Genomic DNA, 23,314 nt, shown 5'->3' with positions numbered 1-23,314 from the left:
GTGCTTCATAGGAAATTAACAGAACGGTAACGATCTAGTGAGCCATCATCTGCTGTCACCCATTCCCAGCTTCCGTAAAACAGAGGCCAGAGACACCATCCCTGCCCTGGCTAATAGCCATTGATGGATCAGGTCAGGTTGTTTAAAACTTGAGCTAACGAAAGCCAGAGATGCAAACAACGAGGTGATGATGCGTGAACGCAAGCCCTGTGTGGGTTTTCACCCAAGGCACATAATAGCAGGACAGCTAGTCGGCTGCCTTGCCTGCTCCTGAGATTTCTAAAGAGGACAAGGTGTTGCAGCTGAGCAGATGAAATAAATGACTCTTTAAATATTTACTTTTACATTATAAAGTAGCTTTGTGTTTACCCACTTTGAGGCTCTGTGTTGTGTGTGTGAAGAGCTTAGCAAAGAGCTCTCTAGCTTCCTTTGGAATGACTCCCTGAGGCTCCCGCTGCAGTATCTTGGGCTTGAAAGCAGATTGGCAACATCGCTGATGGGTGACTCACTCAGATTACCTAATTGCTTGCAACCCATTTAAGGGGAGCTGATTAAGAAATTAATTCACAGTCTTAGGCTACATAGATCCAGATTTGAATGCTTTGATCACAGCGGAATAGGAAGGGATACAGGCAAACATCACTTTCCATCCATCTCTCGGAAGCAAGGGTAATTAAGGTGCTTCTGATGTTTGGATGGTCAAGACTCTGGTGTTCAGATTTACATAGAGAGAGGCAGACACGTTTACATTAAGGTTATCCCTTTTGGACTGGATTCCCTCTAGAAATGGATTGGAGACACCTTCACTTCAAGTTTAGGTGAGCCCTCAGCTCTGCTCTCAATGAAAGATATAATTTGCCACAGTATCTCTGTTCTCCCCTCCACGGCAGCTGTGATTCTTGCCCAAGGTCCAAATCTGATCAGACCGTTGGTAGAGGACATTCTTGGTTAAGGAGTGCCTTCTCTGATATTTTCCAGGTCCTCCTCATTGTTTTAGGTTTCAGAGTAACAGCCGTGTTAGTCTGTATTCACAAAAAGAAAAGGAGTACTTGTGGCACCTTAGAGACTAACCAATTTATTCGAGCATAAGCTTTCGTGAGCTACATCCGATGAAGTGAGCTATAGCTCACGAAAGCTTATGTTCAAATAAATTGGTTAGTCTCTAAGGTGCCACAAGTACTCCTTTTCTCATTATTTTAGAGCCTTTAGGCAAGGTCTTTTCCTTCAGCTCATTGTATCTAACCTAATCTGTCTAATTCCATGCTCCTCACACAGCGCTTGAGTGCCTAATGAAATTTTCATTGCCACAACATAAAGGCCCAAATGTTTGTGCCCTTCTAGGTCCTGTAGAACTTGATAGAAAGTGATAACCTGACTATAGAGCTTTGTACTATTCTGCAGGTTTAACAGAGAGTTATGGCCATGCTCTAGAATTTTATTGGGGATCTTAAAAACCCTATGGAAGGGATCTCTTTGTTTTCTATAAAATTCGATAGGTTTTTGGAATAATTTATATGGTGCCATATCCCATTTCTCTAGAACGCTAATGGTTTCATCTCTCTAAGATTCTGTAGGACTTTCCCATAGGGCTGCTCATGAATGGCCAGAGCCTTGTTTTCTCTGGGACTCTTATTTGTATTACAAACATCCCTCACAGTGTACAGAGGGACTTACTGAGACTAGACCCCCATTGTGCTAGGTGCTGCACAGATGCATAATAAGAGTGTCAAAGAGCTCACAATCTAAATAGACGAGACCAAGAACGGGGAAACAAGGCACTGGGAGGTGAAGCAAGTTGGCGGGGATCACCCAGCAGGTCAGTGGCAGAGCCAGGAATAAAACCCAGGTCTCTGGAGTCCCACTCCAGTGCCTTGTCAGACAGTGCTGCCTGTCAATGCAGCATGTGTGCACATGCGCACATAATAAAATTTAGTACCTCCCACCCATTCTGTGATTTGCCTTTATTGTTACCTTTGGCAAAACTTGGCCTAAACTTGGTCAAAAATATCCTGTCCAAGTCTGTCATTTATGTCAAATGTTCACTGTCTTGGGGTGGGGTTTGGTTTTGTTTTTTTAAACCCTGCTACTTCTGCTGACAAGAATGAGGTAGTTCTGCACAAACAAGCTGTAGACATCCAGCAAATTCAGAATTAAGACTAAAGCAAGAAGAAACCCAAACATTAGAAAGGACGGAAATGCACAGTGCAGGCCCCCAGTCCACCTAAACTCTGCTTCTCTGGTGAGGCACTGAAGGCAAAACAAACAATGAGAGGGGTCCATTGCGAACAATGTAATCTCAGTAGTGACCACAAACACTTGAATGTCTGCTCTTAATCGGTCAGCAGTTGAGCAAACACCAGTCTTTGATGAGCTGGGATTCTATGGATTGAAAGGCGCTATATTCTCAGCGGTTGCATTCTACCCCAATATTGGTTTTGTTCCATTGTGTTAAAAAGGAAGTAAAATGGACTTACCCCTGGTTTAGGGGGAAAGGGGCAGTAAATGGAAAAAATAGGCTTTCTTTTTCTTTTCTATTCTATTCTGCTTGTGTGTACAAAAATAAGGCCAAATTTTTGAAAGGACGGCCTCTCTTGACCATGCAACGTGCGTCGGTAACGTTTGCACTTGCCTTTTCGCATCTGCATTCACAAGTGAATTGTGAGAGCCATTTATATTACGGTAACTGTTATAGGCCCCATTTGCCAGGCATGTGCACGCATGCGCACACACACAGTAAGAGCCGGCCCCGGCCCTGAAGATCTTGCAGTCTAAACATGTGACATACAAAGGGTGGGAGGAGAAACAGAGGCAAAGTGATGTGCCCAAGGTCACCCAGGAGGACAGTGACCGAGCCAGAAACAGAGCCTAGGACTCCTGCCTCCCAGTTCAGTGCCCTGTCCACTAGACTATGCTGCATTCCTGTTTTCAGCATGCTCCATTTAATATATGGTAGTGGGTACTAGTCTGCAATTGACTTGATCTCACCCTGCCCCCTTAAGGAGGCACTGAATTTGAGATGCTGTTTCTGTTTTCACTTTTCAAGAGCCTAAAACGCCCAATTAAAACGGTGCAGTTGCTGCTTAAAAAGAAATGTGCCCCAAGGCAGGTTTGCTTTGCAGGATTAAAAGCAAATAAATATTTATACAATATGCAAATCGGACTCGATAAGATATGCATGTCAGTGAGAATTTGAAGTGGTTTAGTTTTGGGTCCAAGGTTAGGGTGTGTTTGTATCAGTACATTTATATAATTATAAAGTAACGTTTTTCTCCCCAAACGAAACCTAGTCAGTTTTTCGCTTCTTGTGCTCTAGTTTTAGGTTTCCTGATTTACATACTCCCCCATATCTTGGAACAGTGACCTAGATGGATTGATTGGATTGGAAAAAAGAAGCCATAGAGGGAGTAACACAAGCTGCATTTCTTATGCAAATACAACATTGGTGCAGCTCCTAATATTCAGCGTGTTTACACTTAAGTGCAAACAACTGCCGACTTAGTTTCAACAAATACTGTGTTTCACAGTGAGTGAGAATTACATCTGATCTGGAATTTAATGCAACATACGTATGTGTATGGAAATGGCCCACCTTGATTATCATACACATTGTATGGAGAGTGATCACTTTAGATAAGCTATTACCAGCAGGAGGGTGGGGTGGGAGGAGAGAAAACCTTTTGTAGTGATAAACACCCATTTTTTCATGGTTTGTGTGTATAAAAACATCTTATATATTTTCCACAGTATGCATCCAATGAAGTGAGCTGTAGCTCACGAAAGCTTATGCTCAAATAAATTGGTTAGTCTCTAAGATGCCACAAGTACTCCTTTTCTACATATGTGTATGCAGAACCCAAGGCTCAGAGTCAACCTGTCACCTGCCACAGTTACAACTCCCCCACCGCTGCTGCTGTTTGCTAGTGGAAGAATTCCGCAGACGGGGCCTGAATCTCTGTTGTCCTGTGCGATCATTCACACCGGTGTGTAACTCTGCCAAGTCAGAGCTCTAGCACTGGTGTAAATGATGGCACATGGAGAGCCCAGGGCCAGTGGGTAGCTTCCCCCACGACTATGTTTACAGCGATAGAAGCTAATTTAAGTACATGAACCAATGTTCTGCGATTATCAGCCCAGATTAGGTCTGAACCAGTGAACCTGGGGTTCTGGATCCTGTTGCCAGTCCTCTCTGCCATCCATTTGCCCCTTATTGCTGAGGTTTAAGTGCCGGCCTTTGTCTTTGATGACCCAAATTTAGAAAAATGCGGAGGGAAGGTTTAAAACAGCAACAGAAAATTCACGGCAACTCAAAAGAGGGTGGGGAGTTTGACTTCCTAAAGCTCAAGCATTTTCCTGTGTGTGTGCGTGTGAATGTTCTGGATGATTTTTATGATGGGCCTGGAACTCCGTTCCCTTGCACCTTGTGGAGTCATCCAGGGCCTGGTCCCAAAGCCCTTTGGATTCAGTGAGAGTCTTTCTGATCACTCAATTGGGCTTTGGGTCAGAGTTAAGGCTGGGTAGCATTTCACACTCTAGTTGCACAGCTTGATGTCCTTACAAGGTGCAATGCTGGAAGGGGGACCAGGCCTAGTGAGGTTCAAGAAGCTCCACATGAATTTCTCCCTCCCTTTTCTAAAGCTCTCTTTGGGAGCGCGGCAGATCCATGTTCCTGGAAGGGGGGGCTGATATAAACACTTTTGAGCCTCCCTGGGAACATCTATTGTGTAGGACACCATCTACAGGTAGCCTAGAGTGGCTCCATTTGTTTCCCTGTGTGGGACCCAGGGATGTGGCGTTCAGTGATCTCCCATTAGAGTAGAACTTTCCAAATGCAGCATACAAGAGTGTCCAGCCCTAGTGAGTTTGGGACAGCACTAGCATGTGCCAGTCGGGATTTGGGCATGCCCTGGCTGCTTGGGACAGACAGGCATGAGGGCAGCCTGCTCCATTTGTGTGGACGCTGGGTGGCTGTGGGCTGATTCAAGAGGGAACTCTGTTTGGCTTTCTCTGGGCAAGTTGCTAGCCTGATGTGATGTGCAGGAGTCTGAAGGGGGAGACAATGAGGGACAATGGGGTTTCAGTGACGCCCAGCTCTGCACCCTCACCAACAACCAAAAACCTGTATCTACAGGAAGAGGCTGCTTCCTTTCACAACTGTGTTGTACAGTCCTGATTGCCATCCTTCCTTCAACAGCACAGAGGTCACCTTATCTCTTGGGAACAGGGGAGAGCAGAGTTGTCAGGGCACAGGGCTGAATTCCATTTTAGTGGTGGATTATGGGCTTAGGCCTACACACTCCCCTGGATCCACAGCAGGTCTCCCAGTGATTTGCCCAGAGATCAAGCATGGAGTATGGCCTTCTGCAGGAAAAAGGATTAAAGCCTTCTGAGGGATTTGGACACCCAATTTCCTCCTTCAAACCCCTTAGCTGGCTTTGAACATCTCTGCCTAAACAGTTAGTTATCATTGTTTACTATTTACATGCCTTATTGTCTCATTCAGCCGCACTCATAGGGAAAATACACTGACAACTACTGCCATGGCTACTTCTTGGAATTACTTCCTTCCCCACCCTCCATTCTGTTTCTCTCCCTTTGAGTTTCTCCTCCCCCCCACCTTACAATATTACCCCCTGCAGCTTCCCACTGTTCCATGTCTGAACTTCCCTCCTGCCACTTGGACTGCTGATCATTTGAGTAGGTAGGATGAATAAGTAGTCAATGCTGATATTTGAAATGTCCTCTTTAGGCTCTGTCACCAGCCCCATCATGAGATGATTGAGGGCAGGGACACCTCTGAGAGCTGTTGTTTCAGGCAGTGTGTCTGCAGACTCAGGCAGACTGCTATGACATCAGCTTGCACTTGGAAGTTTTTTCTTTGCCGCCACAAGGGCTAGAAACTCAATTTTTGCTTAAATGAAAGCTGAAATTCTGTGTCAGGAGGGTCTGATAATAACAGTAAATGAGTTGGATCTGACTGGTCCATATGGTCTGGTATGAGTTCCTCAGCAGTGCAACTGTTCAGCCATCCTGTGAGGGCAGGCAATAAAGTCTAGGATTCTAAGAAAGGGGGAAAATTTCTCCCAACTGCACTTATGATTTCTGACAAATGATTTCAGATGAAGACAGTGCTACTCCGTATGCATAGGTATTTGTGTCTGACAGGCGTGGGGTGATGGAGACTTCAGTACAGTCAGTGGAAAAAAGGCTGAATTTTTTCATGAGGAATAATAAACTAGCAGATGGTGCTGCTGTGTCCATAAACTGCCTCTGAGCTAGAGGAAAAGAACTGATGATCTTGTCCTATCATGGCTAGTTTGATCCTTTCTCCTTGTTACAGGAGACTTGAGAGATCAATCAGGAGACTGTAAAAGTCTGGTCTACAGTAGGGCAATGTTTCAAAATATTTCCCACTGTTATTAATGCCGTCTCAGCTGTGCCTGTGTTAGGAAAGTGTTGTAGCAACCAGGCAAGATACTAACAAACTTCAACAGGACTTTATTTTTAAAGTGGAAATCTCTTAACAAGCGGCTGCTGCACCCTCGGTAGCTCTCACTCCGCCTCCTCCACTTCACTTCCCCCTGCCTCCTGTTTCCTGTCCTTTCAGACTCCTATCAGCCAGTGCTCCCAGTTCTAATAATTACAAGTATCATCTAAACACCACATTCCCTTCTCTCTTAAGAAACCCTTCCAATTTAAAGTAAACATTGCTGTTCTAACCACAGGAACAAATATGGAACAAGACACTATACTGTTGGCAGAAATATTACACTGAAAACAGTCTCTTGTCCAGACAGGTGGTTGTCTGAGTCTGACAGGCCATGTCTCAAGCCCTGGTTCCAGTGCAATGTCTTGTTGTGTTGATACTACGGTGAAGTCCTCCAATGCAGACTGGGTGTTGGCATAATCTCCTCTTGGTGCATAGGCAAGTGCAAGATAAGAACATTCCATACACGCCCATCAGAAAGTCGATAGGTGTAAGGTCCCTTCTTCTTGATTTTAAGAGGAGCTGTGAATGTATGGTCCCCTTTGCGTAACATTCCAGATTTTCGTATGCTAACAAAGGAACTACACGCAAACTTGAGTTCCTTAGCACCCCGCCGCTTGTCTGTGAAAGCCTTTGACTTTGCTTGGTTCTATTCAACTGTTTTTCTCACATCGTCCTCGGTTGGAGCATCAAGTCATACCTCTAACAATCCAGCAATGTTCAGTTTAGGATTCATCTGTTTCCCATGCAGTAACTCTGCGGGTGATCTTTGCGCTGTGGCATGTCATGTAGCCCGGTATGCTTGCAAGAACTCAGTAGTGAAGGTTATCTACAGTCGCCCTTCCAGTTTAGCCGTTTGCAAACTCTCTCTTTCAAACTTCTGTTAAATGGTTCGATTTCCCCATTGGCTTGAGGGCAATATAGGGATGACCTTCTGTGCAAAATGTTCCTCTGTGCTAGAAAAGTTTCAAACTCCAGGGAAGTAAATTGACTACTATTATCTGAAACCAGTTCTTTGGGGTTACCTTCCCTGCTAAAAACTGAAGAGAGGAAATTAATTACTGTAGCAGAAGAGATTTGCAATGTAAACGCTACCTCAGGCCATTTACTGAAATGGTCTACTAAAGTGATGGCATAACGGCAGTCACTTGGAGCAGTATCAATCGCCACTTTTTCCCATGCAGATTCAGGAAGAGGAACAGGCTGTAATGGAGGGGTACGTGTTACTGCTGTCTTATCATGCATTTGGCAAGTGACACAGGATTTTATGAGTGCTTCAGTTTGAGAGTCCATCCCTGGCCACCAATACAGCTCCCCTAGTCATTGTTTGGTTCTGACAATTCCTTGAGTATCGTGTGCCAGTTGTATGAGTTTTGACTGTCATTCTTCTGGCACAAGTAGCCGGTGTATACTTTGTAGCACACAGCCGTCAAGCAAAGAAAGTTCATCCCGAACTCTAAAATGAGGCAGCAAAATGGGGTTAAGGTTTTTAGGGTGACTGGACCATCTCTTTGTCAGAAATTCCCGTAGTTTTTGTTGAATTGGACACGGCTGAACAAGCAGCTTGAAATTGTTCTTTTGTAACTGTGGTAAGAGCGCTTGTAATAAGCGCAACTACTACACCCTCATCCTCCGGTGGACCATCTGGTGAAGGCAAAGGCAGGCGAGAGAGGCAATCAGCTACCACATTTTGGTTTCCAGGCTTATATTCCAGTTCATAACTGAAAGAGAGTAGTCTTGCAGACCATCTAGCAGTATGATATCCTTCTCTTCCCAGTCCTTTCGTGGTGAGCAGCTTTGTTGAGTTTCTCCTCAACCTGGTGTTGGGTCCCAGCTGAAACTGGTGTGTGTACAGCAAGAGTGCTTTGCTGAGGAAGATCAATTCGCCCATTAACTACCCTGAGATTTAAAGCAGCCAATAAATCTCTGCCAAGGATAGGAGTGCCTTTGTGGACAATGTAGAACTCTGCAGTTACACATCAATCACCAAAAGTAACTATTGCTGGCGGGCAGCCATGTACTGGAATATGGTTTTTCAGATAGCACACTAAGTGAAGTTTGGGCTCAGTAAGAGGCACATCTTTAAAGGAATGCAAATAGATGGAATCAGGTAGTATAGACACTGCTGAGCCAGTTTCCAACATTAGCTGAATAGAGTGTGGTTTGCCTGAGGATATGGCGGAAACGTTTACAGTGCACTTTATTTGTTCTGGAATATGTGCAGTAGTGATTTTGTCCACGCTCAGCACAGTAACATCTGGTATTGTAACTGCATGCACCTGTTGATTGAACTGGCTGCTGCGACATACTTTGGCAAAATGCCCAATCTTTTTGCAATGATTGCACTGAGCTACTTTTGCCAGACATCCTGTGTCGCTTGCAAGGTGTTGTGGGGATCCACAGCGAAAGCATGCTTTTACTGTATTTTGAATTTGCTGATTCGGTGGTTTTCCATTCGTTTTCCTCTTGTAATCGTTTGTCTGCAGCGATAGTGAACTTTTCTGCAAAGGAGTCACAGCCTGGACTGTGCCTCCTGTATCCAGGCTCATTATTTTGGCTTCAGCTGTAGCTGACTCAATCTGAGTAGCAATGGTTATTGCTTTTTCTAGTGTAAGTTGTGGTTCTAGAAGTAAGCATTCTCTTACACGAAGCATGGTTGTTTTCTCAATGAGCTGGTCTCTAATCATCTCATCTGCCATATTCCCAAAGTCACAAGTTACAATCAGACTCCTCAGGGAAGCATTATGCTGCATTATAGTCTCCCCTGTTTTCTGCTCACGCTGGTGAAATCTGGAGCGATTAGCTACTACGTTCACTTTTGGCACAAAAGAGTTCTTTAATGCCATGAGTGCAGTCTCATATTTATCATCTGCAAGCGTATAAAATATACACTGCCCTTCTGCTCCAAGGCAGTGGATTAGCAGAGCACGCTTTCTTACTTCAGAAATCTCTGAGGCACTGATTGCAAGCAGATAAGTCTCAGACATATGGATCCAGGCAGTAAAAGCAATTGGAGGCTCACCTGGGCTTTGCAGAAAGGGTGCAGGTGGGTTCAGAGGCAGAAGATCCATCCTTGTCGCCAAAATGTTGTAGCAACCAGGCAAGATACTAAGAAACTTCAACAGGCCTTTTATTTTTAAAGTGGAAACCTCTTTACTAAGCTGCTGCTGCACCCTCGGTAGCTCTCTCTCCGCCTCCTCCACTCCCCCCCCCCTTCCTGTTTCCTGTCTTTTCAGACTCCCAACAGCCAGTGCTCCTAGTTCTAATAATTACAAGCAGCATCTAAACACCACAGAAATCTTTGAGTCCCTCATGCAGACAGACTGCTGGTGTTTTAAACACTGTCAATTGGGTCTGCTCTGAGTATGGTTGGATGACAGGTGTTTCAAACGCTGGTGGGCTTTCTGCCCAGAGATCCCAGCACTGGAGCTGAACCAGTGTTCATGACTGAAGAGGATGTTTGCAGATGTGTAGACAAGGCTTTAGGCTGGGACTTTCAAACCAGCCTAAAGGAGTTAGGCACTCAACTTCCTTTGAAATTCCAGGGGATTAGGGCACCTTGCTCTCTTTGGGACTTGCCGGCCTTGTAGTATGCACGAAAGAGGCTGTGTCATCCCCGTAGGTGCATCTGAGGACAGATGTGTATATTTTTAATCCAGCTCACTGATCTCAAAACATTGCTCCCCTTTTGGCTTTTCCTTTGGGTCATCAAGAAGCAGATCTCTGCTTCGTAGCAGGAGCTGTCTGGCTTTCTGCCATGCTTGCGGCGTAGCTCAGAGTAAGGCCCTTCCTCTCTGATTTCCATTGGACACGTGGCATTCTGAGCCTTAAGAACAGTTGACCCCCTCACGGCACATTGTAAAGAGGTTAACAACGTTGAGCTATCCTATTGCTTCTGGGGGAGACTTTCAAAGATGCAAAGGATCAGGGAGGTAGGCACCTGACTCTCCTTTTCTGTCTTTGGAAATCTCGCCGTCATTTTGAAAGTGGTTTGGAAACCTTTCTTAGGCCAGGATCCAGCGAGCTTGTGGTTAAGAAGCAATTGGCTGGTTGTGAGCCTCAGAATTAGCACAGTTGCAGCCAGCTGTGTGTCTTGTGACTTGTAAGTCCTGTAAACATTTCTAAATGTCTTGGTGGTGGTTCCCGGGTTGAGTGACCTGTTAAAAACACAGCTGCACCTTTCTCCCATGTCTCTCGAGGTTTGCATATCCTGCCTTTTGGCCAAAGCCACAGCTTCGCGATTCACTTTGGTGCCATATATGTTTCTGGTAGTCCATGCTGGAGCATTGTTTATGCATTTACCTTTCTAGCCTGTCCCTTTAAATAAACTGAGCAGAGAAACATAACAGAAATACACAGAGGGTCAGAGAGATCAAATAAATATTGCTATATTTAATTCACAAACCTTCTGCCAGTTGATATTGGTGGCCAGCTGCCATGAGTTGGGAAGGGCAAAAATGGCAGCACCTACCTTGCCGAGAGAGAGAAATCTGTCCCTTTCTTAAGAGGTGGTGCTGTGAGTGCCTCCTAGATTAACAGACTGTGTTGGGGGCTCCGCCATGCAAGTAGCTGAGGACTTGTGCTTAATTTTAAGCATCTGAATAGTCCAACTGATTTCATAGATGCTGTAGCACACAGCCCTTGAGGGGCCAGCAGGGCTAGTGGTCAGTCTGCAGCCGAACAGTCTCTTCAAGCCTTGAGGTGGCTCTTTTGGGCAGTCTGGGGGCCTGGCAGCCATATCACTGTGTGTTCCAGCCTCCATCCTCCAGCCCTGAGTCCCCTTGGATCTCTCGAGCAGCAAGGGGGAGGAGGGAAGGGTAGCAGGACCCAGGCCCTCCCTCTCTCCGCTTGGGCCCTGGGCAGGACCTGGTGGAGAGACAAGGTGTGGATCAGTGTCTTTTGACTGCTCCTCCAGGTCAGTCTGCCCTGGAGTGCTTCCTGCCTTGCCTTTGGGGTGTGGCCCCAGTCTACTGCTGACAGTCTTGGGAGTTCAGGGCTTCAGCTGAGCATGTGTGAGTGAGGGGGACAGGGAGGAACGGGGGGACAGGGACACTTCCCAGCTCATGCTCAGAGTCCAGTTGCCCCCCCCTTTAATCAAGGAATCCCAGCCGAGTCTTACTCGCATTCTCTGTGTTTCTGCCTCCGTGGCTGCAGTCTGTCCGCCTTTCTGCACTCCATGCGCCCTCTGCCAGAGCTCTCTTTTAAACAGGTCCTCCACAGGGAGCATGCTGCTGAGGGATGGGGTCTTCCTGGCCTGACAGAGTTGCACCACTCCTTGTACCTTTAGTGTGGGGTCTGTAAACCCCATCACACATGCTCAGAGCTAAGCATATGCTTGAGAGTGCTGTTGGATGGGAGTGCTCAGCACCTTGCAAGACTGAACCCATACCAAGGTTCCCAGTGGACTGCATGGAAACTTGAGCTCTTCCTCCTCTCCTGGTTCTAGGGTGCTCGGCTTGGCTTTGGGTTTTGGGGCGAGTTGTTGTCGACATTTATCGTCTGCGTCTGTGGCCAAGCCAAGCATGTTGCTTTTAAATGTGTCCTTTGTGTTACGGTTAGGCTGGCGGCCATGCGTGGGAGCCATGGAGCTGTTCAGCTTTGTTTAATCGCTTTGGAAATCTTTGGATAGAGGGCTTCACGAAGGCTAGAAACAAGGTTCAGTTCCATTAATAGCACTTACCATAACATAGTGATGTCCCAGTATCACATCTACTATGCTGAAACCAGACATATATTAAAGAAAAGATTAAACCATAGTAAAAACATTTAGTAGTGGTTTTTTTTGTTTAGAGACCTCGTTATGCAGCTCTAATTTACCTGGAAAGCACTTGATGATTGATTGATTGATTATTTATTTATTTATATTGCAGTAGTGCCCAGGAACTCCTGTCATGGACCAGGACCATGTTATGCTAGGTGCTGTACAAACACAGACCAAAAAGATTATCCCTGCCCTTAAGAGTTTGCGGTAAGTGCTGTCCTGATTAGTGATGCTCTCCTGAACCGGGGCCTACGCTACGACACTCCTAGTACTATTCAGAAACATCCCTAAGATGGCTGGCTAGATGGCAGTGCAATCATGGTGCTGAGTGCAGTGTTGCCAACATTGTATTTCAAAAATAAGGGACTGTTTTCTTAGCACCCCGGTTCCACCCCACCTCCCAGTATTTATTTATTTATTTATTTTATTTATTAAGCAGTATTCACCTACGTTCGCTGTGATATTTCTTGCTGCTTTTTGCATCACTCAGCAGCTCTCGATCTCATTGTACGGAGATGAAGTACAGGACAGGTAATTTTCTATTTAAATAAGGGACAGCCCTTGTAATACGGGGTTGTTGGTAGCCTTACCTGAGTGGATATAATTATCTAAGAACCAGGCTGTACCACCCATAGTTGTACCCTATTTTCCTATTGATTTCAGTATGAGTAATGGTCCACAACCAATGAGAATTAGGGGGTAAAAAGTCTGGCCTTAATTTGGTGCCTGATTCTGTTATCTATACTCAGACAAAACATATGTTGACTTTGCCTGAATAAAGATTGCAGGATCGGGCCTTAAAGAATTAAATAAGACTAGTGAAGAGAGAAATACTTATAGAATACTGTACTACATCACACCCAATGCAGTGCCATGGAGGGAAAACTGCATTGAGAGGGATATCAGCATGGAAAAGAAAGAGAGATGACAAGTTGGAAGGATGCAGGAAGGATGCTCAGGGGGCAGCAGCTGCAGAGAAAAAGGGACGGGTGCCAGGTGTATGAATGGACAGAGCAGAGCCTGGGAGAGGGGCGTAAAGAGAGAGGGTCTGTGTTACTTTTCTGTACACAGTTGAGAATTATTTTCAGGGCTTTTCCAGTCCCCTGGCCCTTCTCCGGTAACATACAAGCAAATTACATCTTTCTTTTTTTTCTTTTCTTTGTAAATGTAAAGTTTTAAGTCCTTTAAACTAAACTCTGTCCTGGTGAAACTAGAGATGTAATGCAGGTAGGGGCTGGTTGGGAAGAAGGCCCCCCACTTCAGTCTGTGCTTTTGAAGCAGTCTTGATTTTTCTGAAAGGAGGGACAGTTGTACTGGGGTGCCCCGTCCATGGAATTAGAGGTGCATGCGTAGCAGAGGGGAGGGATGAAGGGCTGGGGAATGAGTCCGTGATTTGTTTGGGGGTTTTTTCCCCCAAAGGGGAGATGTACATATTTGTCTTTACTGGTGAAGGAAATTCTCCTTTCAATGCACTTTCTGCCCTTTGTTGTCCCTAAATCTATCCAGCCATCCCAGCAGTGTTCAGCTGGAGTAATTTGCAGAGGGGGATCTGGGCATCTTCTCTAGGAAATTTTAAAAACAAAGGTTTCAGAGTAGCAGCCATGTTAGTCTGTATTCGCAAAAAGAAAAGGAGTACTTGTGGCACCTTGGTGAGCTACAGCTCATGAAAGCTCATGCTCAGATAAATTGGTTAGTCTCTAAGGTGCCACAAGTACTCCTTTTCTTTTTTTTTTTTTTTAAAAACCAAAGCAGAACAAAAAAACCCCATGCTATCTTGCAGAGGCATAGGTCTCCAGCTCATAGAAAACATCTTTATGAGCTGGGGATGACTCTGGAGCCTCCAGAGAGGCGCTGAATTCCTTTAGGGGCAGAGAACTCCCCCTTTCCCCTCCGGCCCCTCAGATCAGTTTGAACAGGATAAACAGAATTTTCAATCCAGGAGACAGTTGCTTCTGCCCTCCTGTTTCTCACACCCTCAGGGAACGGGGTATGTAGCCTAGCTTCAGTTAGAGCAGGTCAGAAAATGGACATTTCATAGAATCACAGAAATGAAGGGCTGGATGGGACCTTAGGGTCCTCTAATCCATCCTCCCTTTGCTGACAGAGGCTTTATTCTACCTAGACCATTCTGACAGGGTTTCTCTAACTTGCTCTTAAACCTTCAATGACAGGGATTCCAGAAACTCCTCAGGTAACCTGTTCAAGTGCTTAATTATCCTTATCATTAGAACGTTTTTCCTAATATCTAACCTGAATCTCCCTTGCTGCAAATGAAGTCGATTATTTCTTGTCCTACCCTTGCTGGTCATGGAGAACAATTGATCACCGTCCTCTTTAACCGTTTTCAAATTTGTAAAAGGTTGTTGTAATGGCCCTCCTCAGCCTTCTCTTCTGTAGACTGAACAGGCCCAGTTCTTTCAACCTTTCTTCCGAAGTCGTTTTCCAAACCTCTTATCACTTTTGTTGCTCTCCTCCAGACGCTCTCATCCAATGAAAGAACACACAAGGTAACATGTGACAACACTGACCAACCACAGCGCATGGTGCATTGAAACCATATTTCCATGTCAAGTTGAAACGAAATGAAAGTCAAAACACAATCAAATGCTCTGTTTCGTTTTCAATTGCTCTTCCACCTCTAAACGTTCTCGTCTGAAATTTTTGTTGTTGAAATTGACACATTGCCACGAAACATTTGCATTTTAACAAAACAGCATTTTTCAACCAGAAACTGTTCCATTTAAAACATTATACCTGTCCTTTAGCTGTCTGATATTGCCTAATATAGAATAGTAGAGTATAATGGTATGCTTTGGACCAGACTGTCCTAGGTTTTACACTCCTGGGGATTGCTGTGACCTGTGGGAATATTAACAGCAATAATAATACATAATTATATAGCACTTTTCCTCAGTAGATCTCAAAGCCCTTTATAAATGAGGTCAGTATCATCTCCATTTTACAGCGGGGGAAACTGAGGCACTGAGCAGGAACAAAAAAGGCCAGTGGTGGAACTGGGCATAGAACCCAGGTTTTCAGAGTCCCAGCCTGGTGCTCTATCCACTAGGTCACAATGCCTCCTGGGGGGTGGGCTGGTCTCAGCCTTTGCTGCTCCCCTTGCAGGCTGTTTCAGCTCAGAGCAGAGAGGAGCTGCAGCAGGCTGGGTGCGTAACTGAGCATTGTGCACCCTCTTCTCTTGCTAAAGGTGTGTGGGTGAGTGAGAGGGTGGGGCAGTTGGCCTGACAAGGTGCCAGCCCTGAGGGGGACAGGGGACGCGCAGAGAAGGGAAAGAGGCAAGCTTAGCAATGCTTCCTCCCACACCATGAGAGCTTTAATCTAGCTCGTGTGGGGAACAATAGCCATGTAGACATGGTAGCACAAGCAACTTGCATACATTCCCGGGGTCCCTGGAGGGCTTGCACTTGGGTGGCTAGCCCATGGATAGCTCAGTGGTTTGAGCATTGGTCTGCTAAACCCAGGGTTGTGAGTTCAATCTTTGAGGGGGCCATTTAGGGATCTGGGGCAAACACTGGGGACTGGTCCTGCTTTGAGCAGGGGGTTGGACTAAATGACCTCTTGAGGTCCCTTCCAACCCTGATATTCTATGGTTCTATGTGTACTGCTGTTACGCTGGCTAGACGAAGCTCGCAGGGGTATGCCTGTCTGGGCTGCAAACACACCTTCCTTTGCAGCGTAGACCCAGCCTGAGACACAAGATTCCTGGGTTCTGTTCCCATTTCTGACACCAAGTTACTATGGGACAAGTCACTTAATTACTCTGTGTGTTGGTTTCCCCTTCTGTAAAACGAGGCTAGTCCTACCATACCCGCTGGCACAGGGGTTGGGAGGTTCAACCCCTTAGTGTCTGTAGAGAGAGGCCTGAGAGATCCTGGGCTGGAAGGTGCTATGCAAGGCAAGTGCTAAGTTGTAGCATTATTTTGTTATGAACTAATAAAACCCCACAGCTGGACAACAGCGTACAATGTCAGGCAGTGTCAGAGCTCATACTTCTTTGAAACACCTCTAAGCTCTGACTAGCAACCATGTTCTTCCCTCCTCCTCCCCCCCCGCCAGTCCCTATAGCTACTGTATTATGATTTCCCAGTAACATTGAGATCTGATACAGCTTCTTCATTTGTAATGCTAGTCACGCTGCAGCATGCAAAATACCTTTTCCTTTTTCTCTGCTAATAGCTTTTGATTGAGTTTTGGATGCAGTTTATAAACCAGTTACTGGTGATTTTTTTCTGCCAGTTCTACCGAGAAACCTATTTTAAACTGTGTCCAGTGCAGCTGTCTGATGTCATTTCAGGGTGCAAAAGGATGAGGGCGGAACAAGCCAAGCTCTGAGGCCTTGGGACACCTGGAAACCAACCTGCTTTGATGATTTGGATCAGGCACAAAAGCATTTCTGCTCACCAGACTTGTTTTTAGCAGGCTGTTAGTAGAGACGTAGCCATCCCTTGTGTGGCTTTTTTGAGGGGGAGGGAGTGGGTGATGGATGTATCTTTTTTTCCCTTTCATCTGGGTGAAAAAAAGCTTTTGTCTGTAATTGTCAGTGTGAGTTCTCCCTGCCTGAGGAACAGATTCTTAAGTTATGTGAATCATGAGTAATTATTTACCTGTAGGGCTTCTGAACATAGACCCCTTTTTAATTTTAAAGAAGTATGTGTAATGGAAAATTGCAGTTAGGATCTCCCTAACTGTGCAGAAAACAAGAAGCTTTTTATGTTGGCTCCTCCTACTAGAAAAGCAGGGTAGAATAAAGATTTACAGTGTTTGGGAGATTAAAGGCCCTTGTTACATTGTTCAAATACCACGAGATTAGTTTCCAAGGAGACAGATACCAGTTGTCATAGGCACCAGGAGGCCAGGAATTAGGATTGCGATTTTTTTTTTTTATCCTGATCACGCAAACAGTAGCTGAATGCTGTTAAAACTCTGGCTTTAAATAACATGAGTGTTAGCTTACATACCAAGAAACCAGACTCTGGAAACTTTTTTTTCCCACCCCCCCGGTTTCTTTTTGAGGAGTCTTGGCTTGAACTCTGCTCCACGAATGTAGTAAATCAACATTTAAAAAATAAAAATAGCCCCCTTTCCCCATGCCACTGAGAGTGTTAATTTCCCTTTTTGGTCTCTGTTGCCAGAAGAGTCACTCACCTTCCTCTTCCCTCCTCCCGTTTGCCTTGGTAAATTAAGAAATACAGCTCCATTTTAGAGCTAAAACACTCCTGATCCTCCTGACCCGCTTTCCCTTGCTCTGTGAACATGAAGTTACATAAATTAGCAGAGAGGTCACCCCTGGGGCATTTTCATTTTGTTCATCAATATGGGGGGTGTGGGCTGGCAAAGAACTTGAGTTTCAAAACTGCACCCCACCTCTGAGCCATTAGCCAGTGTCTGGCTGTAATGCAGCAGAGAGCAGAGGCTTTTATTTTTCAAGCCCTGCAGAAGAGGAGACAAAATTCCTTTGACTGATACCGATGCTAGATACATTTTAATGTGGGACTTCATCCCAAAGGGGAAATAAACTAGAGCAAGAGTTGTCAATCTCGTCTATGACCTCCCATGTAGGCAGGAACTATCTAGGAACTCCTTCCTATTCAGAAATATGAGAAGGGCGGAGGGGTGCTTATCTCTAATTTGAGAACCCCTGAACCAGGAGCATTAGGTCCCAATTCCATAAGGTGCTGGACAGCACCTCAACCCTGACTTCAGTGGCAGTTGAAGGCGCAGGATCAACCCTGGTCTTATTTACAACCAAATTTTGTGTAACAGTAGGCGGAAAAATAAGGGCGGCTGTTGACCCTGGTAAAATATGGTGCCTGTGAGTTTATTACTTAGGGGAGAAGCTGTTATTTCCAAGTGCAGTAGCAGGGTCTTTGTACTCCTGTTAAATACATTATATTACAAACTGTACGTGAGGGATAGGATTTGCTGCATCACTAATACAGAAGCACATTTCTCTGTAACCCACAGCACAATGCATCAAATTCTGCTTTCATTTACATCAATGTAAATCCGTGTCATTTAGCTGAAGCCAGTGGGGTCTTCGGGGATAACACACATGCAGAATTTGGCACTATATTTCTCAAAAAAATCTTTGTTCAAAAATTCCTCTTTCGGGAGCACATGGCTAACAAAAGCTTATCCCTGATGCCGTACAATGAGCTGTTTGATCTGTCTGTGTTTCTGTTGCTGGTCTGTCTAGTTGTGCCTACACAAAACTGAAATACCTACCACTGTTGGTACCCCTGAAAGAGTCCTGTGACTTCTGAGGGTAACTTTTTTTTCTTTTTCATGGTAGGTAGGTAATCATCTCTTGAGCTAGCTAGTGATAAACATTCCTGATTAGTGATCAGAATGGTACAGGGAAAGGCAGCAAACCCACAGGGAGATGGGATTAGTCACTTAGCAAACGCTACTAATTTTAGTCTTCTGGACCCTTGGGTTCTGAGAAGAGTGATTTGAGTCCTTTCATCACTCCCTACTGTCAAACTATTTTTTTTTATTTTTATTTTTATTGCTCTCGTGGTGGAGGGGGCTGTAATACTGGACTTCGGTATTGCTGGCAGTTTCTGTTACTAGGAAATGGGAAATGCCGTATTGTTTCCACCCTTCTAGGAATGACAGAAGAAACGTATCCTCGTTCCTATGATTAAATCTTACGGTTTGTAGATTCATTTTCCCCCTTCCTGGGGTGCATATAGGGTGGGTTAGAAGTGTAGGTGTCGGAAGAGGGAGCTTCGCTACTATTGAACTTCAAAGTCTGGGGTTTATGATCTGAAACCTCCAAGATGTCAAAAGGAGGCAAAACTCTGGGGATTTTTCCTTTGAAATGAAAGGGTCATGTGAATTCCCTGGGTCTGCCAAAAATAAAACCAGAACTCTCCTGCTGCAGAGCGTCTGCCTTTGGATTTTGATGAGGTGATGGAGCTGTGACATGAGAGAAGCCCCAAAGAACCTCTTGAGCAGCACGTATCGCAGGGGAATGAATCACATCGCCTCCTTTGGTGAGAGCTGCAGTAGGAAAGGAGGCCAGGCACTTGCATAAGGAGTGGAGAGATCTCTAAATGAAAGTTGACTCATGAGAGTCAGCGTACTGTGTGTCTGTCGCTGAGGCTCAGCAAAGGCAGAAAGCTTCATTGTAAGAGAGTCCTCCTTGACCCTGAGAGTGCTTCAGGGCTCCAGCTGGTGAGCTGAAGGAGTATTCCTCCCCCCACCCCACCCCACCCCACCCCGGCAGGTGGAACACCAGCAGGATTTGTGTTTGGTACAAAACCCCTTGTCTCTATTAAACCTTGTTACGATCCAGATCGTGGGGGAGGCAAGGGTTGCGCGGGCAATACAAAGTAGGCGTCCCACTGGCTCAAATGTGGCACGAGTATTGTACATACAGATATAAAAGGGCTTTTCTCTGACGAGATTGCTATTCTGCTGTTTATCTTGGCCATGTGGTCTCACGGATAGTGGCAGGACTGGAAGACCTGGTTTCTGTTCCTGGCTCTGCCACTGACCTGCTGTGTGTGACCTTGGGCAAGACACTTCACATCACTTTCTCTTTGCACCCTGTTTATTTAGATTGTAAAGTTTCTGGGGGCAGGAAGTGTCACTGACTGTGTGTGTGTACGTGTATGTAATATATATTACAGCACCTAGTTCAGTGGGGTCCCATTAGAGCCTATAGGCACTGTCACAATGCAAATAATAAGTCTCTTGTTTCCTTCTCAGAAATACTTACCTTTTCCATGTCTGAACTGGAGCTACAGAGAGCCTCCTGTTCTGGTCACCAGGGTGAGTCAGTAGAATGGCTCTACTTCTCCCTACAGCATCCTATAGTCCAACACCTGGTGACACCCAACTTTAAACATTACAGTATCCCTGTGTGTGTTATGAAGGGGGGTGATGATGACATCAATATGTATTGACTGAACGCACAGAAGTGATTGGCCTGTTTCATTTCATTTAATGCTTTAGTCCTTGAGACAGATATTGTAAATTCAAATTTGAGATTGTAAATGATATGATTTTTTTAATCTGCCATGATGGGACTCCCATAGAAGCTAGTCAGCATGGCTACATCTTCTAGCGGCAGTAGTTAGTATTATTAATAAAGGTAGTGCCTAGCAGGGCCTGGTTGTGCCAGCTCTCTGCAGGCACATAATAAGACAGTCCCTGCCTCAAGAGGCAACACAGACAAACAGGGAATGAGAGGCTCAGAGAGGAGATGTGACATGCCCAAGGTCACCCAGCCAATCAGTGGCTGAGCCAGGACTAGACCCTAGATCTCCTGACTCCCAGTCCAGTGCAATATCCTGGGAGCCATGCTGCTTCTCACTGCGGATTGATGGGAAGTGCTTCCTTCTCTCCCAGATTCTACTCCCTGGTTCCGGAAGGCAGGGGTGATTAGGACTCCAGGCTAGGTCTCCAGCGTGGTGTTACTCCTCACTGCTGCGAGGCTGCCATAAAGATCCACTGCTGTCATTTTAAATAGGGTATTGGTTTTGAAGAAAACTCTTAAAAACAGTTGCACCATAATTCAGAATGGTTTTAAAAAAAGTAAACATGTTTGTTTCTTCCTGTGAGCAGTCATTATTTTAATTTTACGTTTTCTACTGGTGGTGTAGCATGAAAACGGTGTAGAATTGGGCAAACACAGTACCTGCTATGTTTTGTGCCATTGTAATAACTCTGGGCAAAGGGTTATAATCTTCTGTGTCACATGCAACCCAATTGGCCTGCAAACATTTATAGTAGCTCCTGATAACCATCTTTTTAAACCCTCCCTGATTACATACATAAATAGGGGCCCAATTTTCAAACAAATCCCAGCCAACAAGAAAGCTCAGCTTCCATTTCTAGGCACCAAAATAAAATGGTTGGATTTTCAACTTTTTTTTTTTTTTTTTTTTAAACCTGGCCATAAGGGCCTCGATGGGTGCTGCGTATTTTTGAAATCTGCCCCTAATATAGGTGCTTAAATGGGAGCTGAGGTATTTATGAAAACCTGGCCCCAGTTGTGGCTGCTGAGCACTTGAAAATCAGACCGTGAGCTCTTTGGAAAATCTGGTGCTTAGACCCTGATTACTTGCAATAGAGTCTCGCGAGCTGGCTATCATGCTGTTCTGTCCTGACCTGGTTACAACACTGTGAAAACCGGTCATGTAGATGGCTATTATTTCAAGCTGTTTGCAGACTCAAGCAGACAAAACTGCATTGGTATATGGTCACTTGATGTTTTGAAGGGTTTTTTTTTTCCTTCCTGAAACCAGAGGGATAAAGTCTCAGCCTCTTTCAAAATGAAGGTTTATAGTCTGGAGTACAGGAGATGGACACCAGGGAAAAGTGATGACTTGCTGAGCTGCTGTCTGCTGGCTCAATTCAGTTCTGATTCAGCCTCTGCTGGTCGTATATATGGATCATCTCGCTTTCATTTTGAAACCTTGCTACTTCAAGGCAGAGTGGGTCAAGTTGTTGAGGTATTGAGTGTCAGGTGTCTCTATTATCTGTTTGAGCTACTAATGTCTTAGCTTTTTTAGATTAATCAGACCTGTAATATTCCTTTTGATTGGTTTTTTTTGTGTGTAGCAGATCTTCTATTGTGCTTTTTATAATAAACCGTGTAACACATGGTTTTTGTGGGTGAATAAACTTGCACATTTTTGCTTCATTATAAAGCAGTGTTTTTTGTGGATAGGAATTTCCATGTATTCCCCCAGGTCAGTTCTTTCCCCCCACGCTGTGCAGTTATCTTCCAGTTTACCTCAACAGATATGCCTGTTTTTTAGAAGTACAGTCTTCCTCCTTAGCTACAAATAGTTATAAACCAGCAGATTCTTATTTCTACACAATTGAAAGATTGGTTTGCAAGTAGCACAGCAAAGCACTTAAGCAGGTGCTTAACTTGAAGTATGTGAGGGCGCCCATTGATGGAAGGTTAGCCACACGCTTAAGTGCTTTGATGCATTGACTCATAGACTTTAAGGTCAGAAGGGACCATTATGATCATCTAGTCTGACCTCCTGCACAACGCAGGCCATAGAATCTCACCCACCAGCTCCTATAACCTATGTCTGAGCTATTGAAGTCCTCAAATCAAGCTATTGAAGTCCTCAAATCACGGTTTAAAGACCTCAAAGTGAAGAAAATCCTCCAGCAAGTGCCCCATGCTGCAGAGGAAGGCAAACCCCCCCCCCCCCCCCCCCAGTGCCTCTGCCAATCTGCCCTGGAGGAAAATTCCTTCCCGACCCCAAATATGGCGATCAGCTAAACCCTGAGCATGCGGGCAAGACTCACCAGCCAGACACCCTGGAAAGAATTCTCTGCAGTAACTCAGATCCCACCCCAACTAACATCCCATCATAGGCCATTGGGCATCTTTAGCGCTAATAGTCAAAGATCAATTTAAATGCCAAAATTAGGTTATCCCATCATACCATCCCTTCCATAAACTTATCAAGCTTTGTCTTGAAGCCAGATATGTCTTTTGCCCCCACTGCTCCCCTTGGAAGGCTGTTCCAGAACTTCACTCCTCTGATGGTTAGAAACCTTTGTCTAATTTCAAGTCTAAACTTCCTGATGGCCAGTTTATATCCATTTGTTCTTGTGTTCACATTGGTACTGAGCTTAAATAATTCCTCTCCCTCCCTGGTATTTATCCCACTGATATATTTGTAGAGAGCAATCATGTTTCCCCTCATTCTTCTTTTGGTTAGGTTAAACAAGCCAAGCTCTTTGAGTCTCCTTTCATGAGACAGGTTTTCCATTCCTCGGATCATCCTAGTAGCCTGTTCCAGTTTAAATTCATCTTTCTTAAACATCAGCAGTTATTCCATTGATGACAACAGGGAATCTACGGGGTTCTGTCCCCTCCAAACAAAATAAGGCCTCACTCATACTAGATGATTGAATAGGATCTAGGCTAATGCTGGTGGTCAGATTTTTACAGTGTGATGGTTAAGAGTTTTTTTTTGCCTTGCCTTGCTCACGCCACGCTGGGCTAGGCTTTTCTGTGAGGCAGAGAGAAATGAGAGAAGGAATTTTCCTTTGTTATGGTTGCATATGTT

At 45.0% G+C, this 23,314-nt stretch overlaps 1 protein-coding gene across 3 annotated transcripts in view; it reads left to right on the top strand.

Annotated features, from left to right (window-relative positions):
* GTF2IRD1 (GTF2I repeat domain containing 1) overlaps positions 1-23,314 on the top strand; it is a 174,354-nt gene that overhangs the window by 22,901 nt on the left and 128,139 nt on the right. Inside the window, exon 2 of one of the 3 annotated variants that reach the window (XM_075120866.1) lies at positions 12,355-12,452. The exons of the other annotated variants lie outside the window; for them this stretch is intronic. The gene's annotated coding sequence lies outside the window, so the exon portion shown is untranslated. The remainder of the gene's footprint in view (positions 1-12,354; positions 12,453-23,314) is intronic. 3 annotated transcript variants of the gene reach the window in all.

This window comes from Caretta caretta, chromosome 17, assembly GCF_965140235.1.
Source record: "Caretta caretta isolate rCarCar2 chromosome 17, rCarCar1.hap1, whole genome shotgun sequence".
Taxonomy (NCBI): domain Eukaryota; kingdom Metazoa; phylum Chordata; order Testudines; family Cheloniidae; genus Caretta; species Caretta caretta.
Note: the sequence above shows the minus strand (reverse complement) of the source record. Positions and strands in the feature narration are given on the sequence as shown.